We start from the raw sequence: 16,192 nt of genomic DNA on the forward strand, positions 1-16,192 counted from the left end.
AATGGCAAGAGAATTTTAAAAGATTTACATCTCAAGGGGTAGGGTAAGAATTCACAATTACAAATTCTCTAAAGTAAATGCTCTATCAAAAGGGAAGTTGGAGGCAAGGGTTAAAAAGACTATCTAAAGTTTAGTCAAGCTGAGGGGAGCATTAAATCCATCTTGTTTAATATCCCAGGACCACGCATTTCCACAAGTTATTATCTTCAACGTTTAACATAGTATATAGTACCCATGATAACTACATTGTCTTAGAATATAGAAAAAGGAAGAATACTTACTACTCCTTTTAAAGGCCCCACTTAACCCTTATATCTAAATCTTACAAACTAAGTACCAAATGTAAAACACCTGCCAATCTCTGCTGAGTTTGACATATATACACTCTCTCTCACACACACACAATATTTAACACTAACAGACTGATTCCAGCTGACATTACCAGAAAACCCGCTGATAGAACGGAGTTGTGTGTTAGTCAGAGGTCTAGCAGGAAAGAGATGATACAATCAAAAGAGGTTATTAGAAGATTGGAGGAAGAGATTACAATATTTATAAGGATCTGGGCCACGTTAAGAAAATCAACAGGGGCCAGGCGTGGTGACCTGTAATCCCATAACACTAGGTTGCTGAGGCGGGTAGTAACTTAAGCTCAGAAGTTTGAGGCCAGCCTGGACAGTATGGTGAAACGCCACCGTTTCAAAAAATAGCTGGGCGTGATAGTGTGTGCCTGTGGTCCCATCTACCCCAGGCTGAGGTGGGAGGATGGCTTGAGCCTGGGAGGATTGCAGTGAGCCAAGATTGCCCACTGAACTTTCAGCCAGGACAATAGAGAGAGATCCCACCAAGGGAATGTGGGTGAATGACCAAGGCAGGTGTCCCTGCGGAGATGAGACACCAATGGAATGTGGGTGAATAATCAGGCAGGCGTCCCCATAATGATTAAACACCAACGGAAGCCTGCCTTTCTGAGTCCGTGACTGGCGCCAGAGTTTTGGGTTCACGGATAAAATATATCTCCTTTGTCTCTACCAGAAAATGAAAGGAATTGAAATGAAGAGAAGGGAGATTGAAGGGTGCAGCCAAGATTGAAAGGAGAAAGGTTGAAGGATAGTGAAAGAGGTTGGAGAAGACAGTAAAAAGGGGTTGCTTACCCGATTTAAAATTGGTGAGATGTTCCTTGGTCTGGTTGGTCTGAGGACCTGAGGTCATAGGTGGATCTCTTCACGGAGTGAGGGTGAGGACAGGGGACTGTCCTCCCGAAGGAGTCCTGCTGACCCGGGTCTTCGGCACCAAATGCCTTACGTATCCGTGTGAAGAGGCTTTGTGTGAGCAACAAGGCTATTTATTTCACCTGGGTGCAGGTGGGCTGAATCTGAAAAAGGAGTCAGCAAAGGGTGGTGGGACCATCATCAATTCTTACAGGTTTTGGGATAGGTGGTTGAGTTAGGAGCAATGTCCTGCGGGCAGGGGGTGGATCTCAGGAAGTACATTCTCAAGGGTGGGGAGAATTACAAAGAACCTTCTAAGGGTGGGGGAGAAACAAAACACAATGGTGGAATGTCATTAGCTAAGGCTATTTTCACTTCTTTTGTGGATCTTCAGTTGCTTCAGGCCATCTGGATATATACGTGCAGATCACAGGGGATATGATGGCTTGGCTTTGGCTCAGAGGCCTGACACTAATAATCCTGGGTTTTGTTCTTTTGTCCAAACTTGAGGCTCTTCTTTCATTTTGATAGACAGTCTGGAACGTAGTGAAAGATGTTATAAAGCACATCTATACTGGTGATGAAACCACCTTTGCAAATTATGATGTAAGAGAAATCTGAAATAGTTGACTCCATTTTGCTTCTGACCTCCATGCTGGCCTTGCTTATTCCTGGGTGTAGGCCAAACTAACACTGGGAGAAATTTAGTTTATAGTTTAACCTTAACAAGGATGATAATAGCCCTTCTCAAAACTAAACTGCCTTTGTAAAACTAGTAAAAGCCCACAAGGATACAATTATGAGAGGGGCCTGGATTCTGCCAACATATAGGCTTAGTTTAATGATAACCACTTATTGTTCCAGAGGTCACAAGATTTGTAACTTCCCCAGTTACTCCTGTTGATAACAATGGTATTGCAGAATGTAAGATTGGTCTCTTGAGATGTTTTTCAGACTGACCCCACTGGGATCCACAACTCAATTCAATTAGCCCTTTGGCCCTCCACCCAGAAGTGGACTCTGCACAGAAGGACCAATTTCTACACCCCTATAATGGCATCGCTAACAAATCAACAGCACCCATTCCCTAGCCACTTGCCCACCAGACTATCCTTGAAAACCACTAGTTTTCTGGGAGACTGATTTGAGTAATAATTTGGTTCTCCCATATGGGTCAGTCTCAAGTCCCTTAAAGTCTTTCTTTACTGTAATGCCATGCATGATCTCAGTGACTTGATGTTGTTTTTGTAGTTGGCAGGAAGAATCTGTCAGGTAATTACAGTGAGACTTAAAACTCTGAATTTTGTCTTTTCATCTCTTGTAATTTTTGCTTGGGTTTTTAACTTTCCAGCATTTGTTCTCCATTGGATTTTCCTCCCTAAACCTTGATAGTTAGTCAAGAATTTGGGGAGATTTGACCTTGAAGTTTAGGGCTTCCCATTTTGGGGACTGCTTATCACCAGGATCTTCCTGTTCAGTTTCATGCCACTATAAGAGATCTGGACTTCAATATTTAACTCTAATTCTACTAAGCTTTATTTTCCATGACTGGGCCATCAAAATTAGGCATGTGATCATGGGCAATACAATTTAAATATTTTGCTTCCCTATTATTTATAATTCCTGCCTACTCTGCTCACAATAAAGTGCTTCCAAACATTTTTTTTTGGCTGATTAGACTTTATAATTGTTATTTACAAGAAGATAAGTTTAGTAGCAATTAATTCAGAAAATAAAATTGTATTTTAATCTCCCTGGGTGATTCTAATGTGTACCCAGAATTTAGATCTAGCCAACGGCCGACCTAATCACATATAATTGTAAATTCTTTGTCACTTAGATTATTAGTTGAGTTTGCATTGATAGTTTCCAATAGCATAATAAATATTATTATAGTACCTATTCCAAATTAGTCTAAATTTATTATCCAGCTGGTTATAGTTACAAAATATGATAAATACACTTTCTGATATTTTATTACCTTTGTCCTATAAAAAAATCACAATTCCTCAAAAGTCTATATCTGCTTATGAACTTTAAACAAGCTTTATTTATGTGTGCATATTCATCTGTGTGACTTTCATAAGGCACTGGCCTATTATGGTACCTCAAAATACTTCGATAGGCTGAAATCACTCCTGAGATTTCAATCTACAGTCTTTGTTCACAAAAGCAAGTATTCATTCCCTGTCCATCAGACAGCTGGAAGAACTAGCAGGCATTAAGTGTTCCCAAACATTTTACAAAATACGGTGTTTGTCTCTAGTTTGATTAAACCTAACATTAGTTTCCTAACAAGTCCTGATACTTCAAGGTTGTTTTCTATAGGATTTAATACAAATTACAGATTATATGATGTGATTCTTTTAATATTCAACTCAGTCACCGAGATTTCTTTATTAAAGCCAAATTTTAAAGAGGCAAAAAAGGCTTCAGAATATATTGATAGATATAGATAGATAGACAATAGATTAATATATAGACACTTGGATTCTGAAGCTCTATTAAAGCAATATTTAATGCTCTAAATATAACCATCTTAAATTTTTCTTTACTAATTTGGAGGACAATAGTACTAGTGGTTAATTTGTACTTTGCAGATGAAATAGAAATAGTTGAAGTGCAGCAATTCATATGCAAACAACATGCATCACCATTGCCATAGTCAGTGATTTTTGCATTTCAAAAACACTATAACAAAGACTAGGGTGCATAGAGTTCTCTATCCTCAATATAAAAGGAATTTCAAATAAGCCCTCTTTCAAGCATATCAAAGAGTGCTTAATGGGAAAATTATATTGTAATCTCTAAAAGAACCAGTTTAGTGGGAGAATGAGTTCCTAATTAGTGGGACTATCATTTTGCTGTTTGATAATAATCTTACTCTTTAGTGAAGCATATTAACTCTTTAAAGCCACTGGGGGACATTCATAAGTATTGCTGCCAAAAGCACTGCAGTTGATATTTACTAAATATTTAGACCCTATTAAACTAAACATGCTGCAAAGCATTTAAAGTGTGAATGGTGAATGATAGCCTCCACAACAAGGTGTTTCATTGCCCTTGGATTCAGAAAGCTCAATTTAGTTCAGAAAAGATAATTTGTGGCTGGAGCAGTGGCTCATGCCTGTAATCCCAGCACTTTGGGAGGCCACGGCGGGTGGATAACTTGAGGTCAGGAGTTCGAGACCAACCTGACCAATATGATGAAACCCGTCTCTACTAAAAATACAAAAACTAGCTAGGTGTGGTGATGCATACCTGTAGTCGCAGCTACTCTGGAGGCTGAGACAGGAGAATTTCTTGAACCTGGGAGGTGGAGGTTGCAGTGAGCCGAGATTGCGCCACTGCACTCTATCCTGGGTGACAGAGTGAGACTCGGTTAAAAAAAAAAAAAAAAGGATTTGTGTTTGTAAGATTAGTGAAATTTTGATTTTAGGTTTACGTGTATCTTCTCAGAACTAATCCTCAGAAAATATCATAAAAGGAAATAAAGCTGGGATGAACTAGCAAGTTTTGCTGAGCATCAGCCCTAAAGAGTTTATTTTGCACATTACATTAAGATTTGAAAATAATGTAAATGAGGAAAGATTCTCCTTGATGTCAATTCCTTGCCCCTTATCAGAAAACAGTTTTTTCCAATCATTACATAAAATCATAATGTTGTTTTCAAATATTCCTGTTAGAAAAAGGATGTAAATTTAGATGATCTCTTGTTATCACATTTGACGTTTTAAAGGTCGATTTTTTTTTTTTAGTTACAGTACAAAATGTGATTTATTTTGTTTTTATTTTCCTCAGCCTCCATAAATATTTGATATATGTAGCAAAAATATAGTGGTAAATGATAACATTCCACTTAGCTTAACAAGAAGATATTTGAAAAGCACAATAGTAATGTAGTCATTGTTTGAACAAAACTATGACTTAATGGTCATTAGATGACTAAAATAATGAGCTTCTGTAATAATAATAGAAGAGACTGAGATGAGAGAATTGATACAGTGTGTATCTCAGGGTGTGATTTAGCTTCTGTCCATCTGACTGAAGAAAAAAAATAGATTGTATTTTAAGCTACTAAGATGAAAATAACTCTAGTATTTTTATTTCTCTCTCACAGATCCTGGAGATTAGGTCATGGACACCATTGTGGACTATTATTCCATCTACCACACTCTATTTGAAGTAATCATTAGTTTATGATCAACTAATATAGTAATTGAAATTATTCATTTTTATGATCAGGTCCTACATATTAATTAACCAACATTCAAAAAAATAGACATCTATTATGTACTCAAGATTATTTGATGTTACATAAAACAAAAAAAATTAAAAATTCCACTACATTTTAAAAACTTACAATTTACTTGAAAGACAAAAATATTAGGCAAAAGTTAATATGAGATATAGTTGAGTGAAAAATTATGAGAAATCTTTTACAACCTGAAGTAGAATATAATTCAAAACTCAGGTTATTCATTAAAAGCTTCAGGGAGTAGTTGAATTTGAGCTCGTCCTTGAATAATCAATAGGAGTTCTAACAGTAGAAATGAGAGTAGAAATGAAAGAGAATACTGTATGCTGGGTCAGTAAAAAAGGAACGTAATAAGACAATGTTAAACAATCCTGGCATTCTAATAGAGCATGAAGAAATAAAAGCATTGAGAAATGAGGATTGTGGCCATTAATAATGAAACAATATTTTATTTTTAATGTGTATGTATGCATGTATGTGTGTATGAGTATGCTGGATATATTTTACAAACCCTGAAACTAAAATAGATTGAAAATGTGAAAATATAAAAACAAAGAAATAATTTTGTTACAAGTAGTTAGATAGGCATGAGTGGGGCAGGAGAGGGCTCTTCTCCCCTCCTCCCCTAGGAATGTAAGGTGATGATTCGTCAATTATCACAAATGCCTCCCTAAAAATGATAATTTGGCAGCCCACTGAGGGTGCCAGGGAGAAGTTATTTTCCGATGACCCACAGGTATTAACATTAAAATGTTCATTGAATGCAGATGCCAGGGAGAAGAAACTTCCTGGGCCTACACACAAAGATGAAGTGGTGGAATATGACTCTCCAGGTGCACTCCAACGGAAAAAGAAAGAAAGCCTCAGATGGACATGCATACACCTTCCTAAACACACTGTGTGTGCTCAGTTCGCAAGGGTAAAGGGGACTCGCTACATGCAGGAAGCCCACCCTAAGAGAAGAATCATGGGAAAGTGGTGAGCCTATAAAGACCTAAGATCAAGGTTAAACACTCCTTTTCTCTTTGACCTTCAGGGGCCCTCTTGGATTTCTTCCAAGTGATTTTTCCTTTCTTTCCTGTTCTAAAGCCTTATAAATAAACTTCCACTCCTGCTCTGCAACTTGCCTTGGTCCCTTATATGCTTTATGCCTGTATTCGTTTGTTCTCACACTGCTAATAAAGACATATCCAAGACTGGATAATTTATAAAGGAGAGAGGTTTAATTGACTCACAGTTCTGAATGGCTTGGGAGGTCTCAGGAAACTTACAATTATGGCAGAATGAGAAGCAAACACGTCCTTCTCACGTGGTGACAGGAGAGAGAAGACTGAGCGCCCAGCAAAAGGGGAAGCCCCTTATAAAACCATCAGATCTCGTGAGAACTAAGTCACTGTCATGAGAACAGGATGGAGGAAACTGCCCCCATGATTCAATTATCTCTACCTGGTCCCTCTCATGACATTATGGGGTTATGGAAACTAAAATTCAAGGTGAGATTTGAGTGGGGACACAGCCAAACCATATCAATGCCCCTCTGTCAAATTCTTTCTTCCTAAGAGGCAAGAATTGAAATTGCTGGACACCGGTATAGTTTCACCACCAGTAACTCAGGGTGTAAATCGGATCTCTTCCGCCAGTAACGATTTAACTTTGTGTTTGTTTGTTTGTTTTTAGACACGGCCTCACTCTGTCACTGAGGATAGAGAGCAGTAGCGTGATTTCGGTTCGCTGCAGCCTCGACCTCCTGGGTTCAAGCAATTCTCCTGCCTCTGCCTTCCCAGTAGCTGAGATTATAGGCTCCCACCACCACGTCAAGTTAATTTTTTATTTCACCATGTTGACCAGGCTAATCTCACACTCCTAACCTCAAGTGATCTGCCCGCCTTGGACTCCCAAAGTGCTAGGATTACAGGCGCAAGCCACCGCACCTGGACAATTTAACTTTTCTTATTATAATGCTGTATCGCAAATCTTATGAAATACACATTTTGTTTAACTATATCACCCATTCTATTTATTCATTGTTAGATGGACATTGTAGGTAGGATTATTAATATTCCAATATTTGATTAATCTTGGGAAAAAAGAGATTCCTGTAGCTTTGTTCTTTCAGGAGATAAAGTGAAAATAAATATCTCGCTGTATTAAAGCTATTACACTTGGATATGTGGCACAATCATTTAAAAGTTCTTTTTACAAATAATATTGAGTTGCATAAAAACATTGTAATAAAATATTTAAGAAAAAATGGTGCAGTGTATAAATATGAAAGTAAGAAACAATAAGGGGACAGATATTTGCAATGCATATATCTGACAAAGGATTTATATTCCAGATATATGTAAGGAATTTCTTCAAATTACTATGTAAAGTACATTACTCAAGCATCTTGGAAAACTTTTGATAACACCTATAAAAACTGGATCATCATTTCCCAAGACCCAGCAAGTCACCTCATATGTATATATTCAACATAAATCCTTACCTGGTAGCCAGTAACTAAAACTCCCAAATTTGTCTCAACAGTCAAATGAATAGTCATCACATAAAATAACGTAAAGCACAAACTATGCCTGACACATGAAACAGTAAGAATGATTCACAGATAATGAAAAACAAACATACAGTTGAACAAAACAGACAAAAATATGCATGCTGTATGTTTTCTTTAATGTAATATTGAAATAAGTAAAAATAATCAATGATGTTTGATAACAGAATATAGTTGTCTTTTAGTGGATGGTAGTAATGAGAGGCAGGGGTGTTTTATATCCTGCTGTAAGAACCTATTTTTAGATCTGCTTGGTGGTTCTGTGTGTGTTCACTCAGTGAAATTTCATTGCACTATAAACTTATTTGTAAATTTGTAAAATTTTTTTACAATGTTTTTGCTGTTTGACTGGCACAATTAAAATAATAATAGTTGGAGATGATGTGGATCAGTAAGCTATTTTATTTATTTATTTATCTTGCAGAGATGGGGTCTTGCTATATGGCCCAGGTCAGTATAGAACTACTAGCCTAAAACAATCTTCCTTCCTCACATACATATACATATATATGTATGTACATATGTGTGTGTATATGTATGTATATGTGCATGTGTGTGTATATATATAGTTAAAAATCAAATGTGTACAAAGTAGCTAACAGTGTATTGATATTAATAATATTACCTATAAGACATAATTTGAGAGCTTTCAAGTAGAAGTAAGAACAATTTGAGACTGCCTCTATTTTGTTTTAATACCACATATTTTGTTAAGTTTTGATTTACTTTATAGTCTATGATTATTTCAAGTAGTGTATTAGGAAGAGTTTTGTAATATTCCCTAATTTAAAAAAAAACAAATTTGCATTTGAAAATATTTTATTTTTCTAAGGCTTTTATGTAACACTTTTTTCAAATAGTAGTACACATTTTTTTAGTCTTTTCAAACTGAAATTAAATACATTGGTTAGTATAACTAAATTTTTCCTATTTATGTTTTTCTACTTTAGTTCTTTTAAATATATAGGTGAGTTTAATTATGTGAGTAAAAATTTACTGAAATATATTATAAACTAACTATATTTCTAATCATAAAAAAATTCAGAATTTTGTTTTTGCCTTTGATGAAATGTAGTCTAAGAAATTTGAGTGTAATGTACACACTTTCTGCTCAAGAATGGTACCTATAGTGAGAACATCCATTGAAAATAGTAGTGCCAGATAATGTGATAAGTGCTTTTGTCCAATATGTTATGTAGACTTCATGACAAAACCATGAGTCTCAGCGTCCTCATTTCAAAAATAGGGATTAAATACTCATCATATTTCTTATAATTAAAATATGCTGTAATTTGTTGACAAGAAATAATTGCAAGCTTCTTTCCTTTTTATAGAGATTTATTATTTATATTCTAATAAATTCATGTATTATAAGTAATTAAGCAAAAAGTTCTAGCTGAATTTTAACTTTTAATTAATTATTTAGTGCCACTGATGGTAAAGTCAGTTTTGGGTCTGATTTAAATTTTTTTCTGATTAAACAAAATATTCACTTAAAGCCTCACCACTGTCATAAAATGATCCCATCAAATAATGAGACATGATAAGCACTGAGGGAAAATATCCCTACCTGTGTCAATAGTGGGCATAGTGTGAAAGGTATGCAATTGAAGACAGAAAACCTGAATTAAAAGGTGTACCATTTAGTAATTATGTGATGTCTTGCAAACAACTTTATTTCTCTGAGCTTTTTTATTCATTTGTTAATTCTCAAAAATTGTGCAAAGAAAAGTAAGTCAGATTTGCTCTACCTTGTTCATCTTTGCAATATTGGTCATGACTGACTCAAAAGTTGTCATAAATTCCAAGGTGGCAGGGTTAGTGCATTATTTTGCAAACCATAAATTCCTGCAGGACTGTAATAGATTACTGTTCAGGTAAGGGAGGTGCTCTACTGAACTAAGAAAATAATTAATTTTACTTCAGCCTGCCTTACCACCAGATTGATAAAGGATGTCAGATGATTACTTTTAACAATTTGTTTAGATTTTAATAAATAGTCTCTCAGATCTCATTGACTGTAACATTCTATACAATGTATTATTTGTATTGATGTTTTTCTTCATTTAGTTTTCATGTACATTTGTTTGTTTATTCTTAAGACAAAACAATTACATGGCCTTGTTTCAGCTATTATAAAGTCTAAACATCCGTAAGAGGCCATTATATAAATTCTACACAGATGAGCTCAAAAACTGTACTAGATGAGATTAAATGCCATTCCTTTCTTCTGGATTTTGAGAACGTGTGTTCTTTTATAAATATTTTATTTTTTTCTATGGATTATTGAAGAAAAACATTCTTTGAAAATAATATTTCATTTTATTTCCTGTACCATGTAATAATTCATTATAATATCATTACAGGATTACTAGACTAGTAAGGATTAGGCAAGGGCAAAGGTAGAGAGCTTGGATACCTAAGGAAAATAAGGCAATGCAAGATGGTACTCCTCTCCCACCTCAATCTCTTGCTCCACCAGTCACTAAATTGGAGGGGGTAAATTCAGACTGATGGGGTATTAAATTAAAGAGCAAGCATTCTACCTTTGATGCACTGTTAGATTCAACCAGACTTGAGAACTTATTGGGTGAGAAGAAAATGGGGGAAAAAGACATTAATTCGAAGGCTAATAGGTTGCCTACAGGGTTCTACAGGTACAGCTATGTATGTAATTTAAGGGGACATTAAGAGAAACATTATTTTTATAAACTAAAAGTAGCCTCTGCTGCAACCATTTTATATATATAATATGTTTTATATTATATATATTTTATATTTTATTGTAAAACTATTGCATCACCTAAAATTAACCAGTTTAAAGTCCACAATTCAGTGACATTTAGTATATTCATTATATTATACCATCATTCCCTTCTTTATCTTTTCTAATACATTTTTATCAGTCCAGAAGAAAACCTGTTACCCATTAAGCAGTCACTCCCTCTCTTCCACCAGCTCCTGGAACTTGCCAATCAGCTTTCTGTCTGTATTCTGGATATTTAGTATCAACTTACCTAGTTTTTTAGCAATAGATTTTTATGCTTTTTGTACTTGATGTACTTTTGACACTTGTGCATCTCAGAGAAATTATCCTTCCTGTGTATTATATAATACTATTAATAATGTCATGGTAGAAGATGCACTGAAAGCTTGCCTCATGTTTGCACAGTTACTTTATTTTTTTATTGCCACCATGTTGCAGTTAGTATTTTTTTAATGATACCATTTATCCAAAAGTAAACTTCATTTGTGATGAATCTAAGTGAGTGCCAAGTTAACTGTCCTTATAGCAACATGCAAGTTTTACATGGGGCTTCAATGACGTTGTGTTTCATTGTTTTTGAAATAATAGTTTTCCTAATATTTAAGCAGATATATGTGTGTGTTTCTGTGTGTATATGTATACATGTGGAGGGGAGTAAGTGCAGCTGTACAATGTGCAGTAACATATCTGTTCATTTTCTAAGTTGGTGTATTTCAAAAATGTGCTTTTATGGCCCTAAGGACTATCTAGAAAAAGTATAAAACAGGTTTGAATCATGCTACAGTTCCAAGTTTCCTAGAGGCTTTTATAGCAATCTCTGCTTCTTTTGTTCTCTTCCTCTTTTTCCATTGGTTGGGTGTATAACTTGATTCAAGGTCTGCTAATAACAGGATGCACTAGCCATTTTCACTCCATCTGTTCACCTGAGCTGATGGTGAGGTTCTTCCTGCTATTATTTTTGTTTTCCCCTGTGGATCAACAAAGGAAATAAGATAAAAAGTTTTGGATTTTGACTTCCAGATATGTAGAAGGCCCACATTTAGCCTCTAAGTCTTTAGTTCTGAGCTACAGATCATTGCTTTTGAGATATGAAATATTTGCACAGCTATTTATGATGACCCATTTATTCATATTTGTTGCTTAATTTGTATAAAATTCTTCAGAGAAAAGCAATGGTGATTAATTGGACAAGGATTTAGCATTTGTTTCCTACCAAAAAATAAACAGATAAGCAAATAAATATACACCAGTTCCTAACTCACATCAGCTAAATAGCTGCTTTTTTACTGATCTACCTCTCTTGTCTACACTGAGGTGCCTAAGTGTAAAGTGCCTTTGATATATTCAGTATCACTTCTGACCACAGGAACAGGTAAAGAGTATACACACAACACTCATCTGCAATATAATAAACATCAAGATAATATTTTTAAAAAGTACATAGTGTTTAACAACTTCATATTGCAATGTTTGTTACACAGGATTAGGGAAGCTACTATAAGTATTCATATCTATATCTATACTTATATCTCTATCATACAAAATATTAAATTTTCAACTAATTTTACATTCTATATCAAGAGCCAATGATAGGAGTGATGTCAGCAGAAATGGTCAAGTAAGCACCTCTAACGTTTTGTCCCACTCCAGAAACACTGAAAAACCTGACAATTGTCGGAACTAATTTCATCAGAACTCTGGAAGACAGTCCAATGTTTACAGCAACCATGTGAATTATTAAACAGAAGAAAGATAATGTAAATGGACTGAGAGAGTTTTGTAGCATTTTAACTTAGCTTTGCCCAGTCTCCCTTTCTGTCATAGTAGTTAGTTTTGAGATGGCAACACTTGCAGTGTGAGTAACTGGTATAAAAATCAATTAAAAAATTTAAAAGCTCCTGGAACACCCCAAACACTTTCAGACTTGAGAGAGGAGTGACTGTGATTTGAGTAATGTAGCACGTAGTTGCAACTTCTGCTTCTTAGATTATAGATGAACTATCACATTGTTCTTGTTCTGTAAATGACTTGGGAGAGACCAGAGACAAGACCTCCTCCCCTTCTAATCACTGACCTTTATCATAGATTAACTGCATCCTTTTTTGTCCTGTCCTTAACTCAGAACACTAAATGATATCATCCACAAAAATTAACTCAAAATGGATCAAAGATCTAAATGTAATGGCTAAAACTCTACAGCTCTTAGAATAAAACATAAGAGTGACCCTTCATGCTCTTGGATTTGGCAGTGGTTTCCTAAATATAATGCAAAAAGCTTAACCAACAATAAAATATGTTAGACTTCACCAAAATAAAAAAAGAAAGTGCATCAAAGGACACTATCAAGAGAATGAAAAGACAACCCACAGAATGAAAGAAAACATTTGCAAATCATATATCTAATAAGTACCTAATATCTAGAATATATAAAGAACTCTTAAAATTCCACAATGAAAAGACAAAAAGAAAAACCATATTCAACAATGAACAAATAACCTGAATAGATATTTTTCCAAGGAAAATATACAAATGGCCAATAAGCACATGAAAAGATGATCAATGTCATTAGTCATTGGGTAAAGCAAATCAAAACCACAATAAGATTTCACTTCACACCTTTTAGAATGGTGTAATGAAATAAACAGGAGATAAAAAGTGACAAGAAAATGTGGGGAAATTGAAACTGTCATAAAATGAAAAAGATATATATTGTCACTCTGGAAAACAGTTCGGTAGTTCCTCAATGTATTAAATTACCATTTGTCCCAGAAGTTCCACTTCTAGGTGGAATTGGAAACAGATATTCAAATAAATATTCGTACATGAATGTTCATAGCAGCACTGTTCACAATAAACAAAAGGTGAAACAACTGAAATGCCCATCAACAGATGAATGCATGAACAAAATGTGGTAACAAAATACATGAACAAGGTAATTTTATTAAGCCACAAAAAGTACTGATACCTCCTACAACATGAATGAACCTTGAAAATATTATATGGAGTGAAAGAAACCAGAGGCAAAAGTCCACATATTGTTTATCATTTATATAGCATATCCCAAATAAGCAAATACATAGAGACAGAAGGCAAATGAGTACTTGCCAGGGGCTGGGGGTAAGATGAAAATAGGGAGTGATTGTTTAATGCCTTTTGTTGGAGTTGATGAAGTAATTCTGGAACTAGATAGTGGATGGTTGCTCAACATTGTGAATGTACGCAATGCCACTGAATTCTATACTTCAAAATAGTTAAATGGTAGATTTATATTACCCATTGTTTACCACAATAAAAATATGCTGAAATAAAACAATGATAATCTATTTTTTCTCACTTCTACCTGAGAACCAGGTATATAAGAGAATCTGTTGAATCTTTGGCATTGACTCTATGAGGTACAAGAAACAATTTCTAGGACTCAGTCAGTGACTTATTTCAGAACTATTTGAGAAAATGAATACAGGGAACAAATTTTAACAGTCACTCAGAATTTGTCACAATTATGTTCAATATAGTCACACAGCACTCTTGAGAGAGAGAGACAAAAAAGTAAAGTCTGCTTTTTTTAAATATTTTTCCTAAAACCATAAAAACCCACACAATTTAATATTTTTAGTAATAAAATAAAATCCATGAGTTATTAAATAACCAAGAATACTCATTCAGTCAAAATCAATGGCCTTATGGTCTTAGTTTAGTAATTAAAACTTTATTTATATTTTCAAAAGTCAAAAGAGGAATGTATAAATATAACATGGTATAACTATACAATGTGATGTTATTCAGCCCTAAAAAGTACCGTAAAAGTAAAAGTACAACATGGATGAATCCTGAAAGCATTATGTTAAGTGAAGAAACCAGAGACAAAAGGCCACATATTGCTTAATATCAATTAATCTTGAGAAATTGATCCATATCCTTGTAAAAGATTCAGAAATTAATGTAACAAAATATTACTGTTTGAGTCACAGTATCCTCTACACTTGCTCTTTGGTGTGTTGTCTCCCAGCTTAGCCCACTTCTTTATAAACTGTCCCCACACCCTTCCCCTTTCTTTAAGATAAATATTGTGTTTATCTTAAGAATGATATTTGAAGTGACACAATTTAATGAACTGTGTTCTAGGCTTCCCAATATAAGTAAAACAGAATAAGTTACAGAATATTTTAACTAGAAATATCTTTACTAATTTATGTAGTTTTCTAATTATTTTAGAAAACTGATTTCTAGAGATTTAAAATATAGTCTTACCGAAAGTCACACAGAAAATTAGTAACAGAGCTGCGTTATAGGACATCAGGCATCCAATTTAGTGTTTCTTAATTTTTGCTTCTTGTATGTTTCCTATTACTTCTATAACTCCTCACTAATAATTCTTTTTTAAGGTTAAAAATCAATTTTTAACCTTAAAAAAGGTTAACTTTTTATTTACAATTTTAATGGGTAGTTTAACTAGAGTGATCATAAAGGCCACTCTGAAGAGGTGATATTTGAATTATGTTTAAATGATGAGAAAGAGGCATCTATTCAAATATTTAGGGAAAGAGTGTCCCGAACAAAAGAGGAGTGAGTAACCAAAGGGGGAATGAGCTTTAAATATGTTAGAATGAGATCTCTGTAGCTGGAACATGGTGGAAGAAGGAGAAACAGGAGAGAGGTGAGTTTGGACAGGTAGACAGTGGCCAGAGCATGCCGAGCCCACAGGCTATGGGAAGAGTTTTTGTTTAATAATAATAGTAATAATAATAAAATGGCAGCCTGAGGTGGTGGCTTACACCTGTAATCCCAGCACTTTGGGAGGCTGGGGCAGGAGGATTGCTTGAGGTCAGCAGTTTGAGGCCAGTAGTTTGAGACCAGCCTGAACAACAAAATGAGACCCCTGTTTCTACAAACAAAACAAACTGAAAAATTAGCCAGGTTTAGTAATGTATGCCTGTAGTCCCAGCCATTCCAGATGCTGAGGTGGGAAGATGGCTTGAGTCCAGGAGTCTAAGGCTGCAGTGGACTATGATTGTGTCACTGCACTCCAGCCTGGGCTAGAGTGAGATCCCGTCTCATAAAATAAACAACCAAGAAAGAAAACCTGGAGGATTTTTAACGGTAAATGATAACTCTGATTAAAATTTTAAAATATTAATCCATATATGATTGTTCTATGAAGGATGAAGAGAGAGATGATAGCATGTTTGCATAGGGTTGTATCAACAGAGATGCATGGAGAAAAAAAAAAAAAGGTCTTATCTAGGATATATTTTGGAGGTAGTCCCAGAAATGCCCACTGAAAGATTGGATGTAGGTTTTCAAACAGACAGATGAATCAAAATGACTCCTTGATATATATATGATATATATCTCATATATAGCACATACATCTCATATATATATATGAGATATATATATAT

The sequence above is a fragment of the Colobus angolensis genome, unplaced genomic scaffold (assembly GCF_000951035.1).
Source record: "Colobus angolensis palliatus isolate OR3802 unplaced genomic scaffold, Cang.pa_1.0 Scaffold455, whole genome shotgun sequence".
Classification (NCBI taxonomy): Eukaryota; Metazoa; Chordata; class Mammalia; order Primates; family Cercopithecidae; genus Colobus; species Colobus angolensis.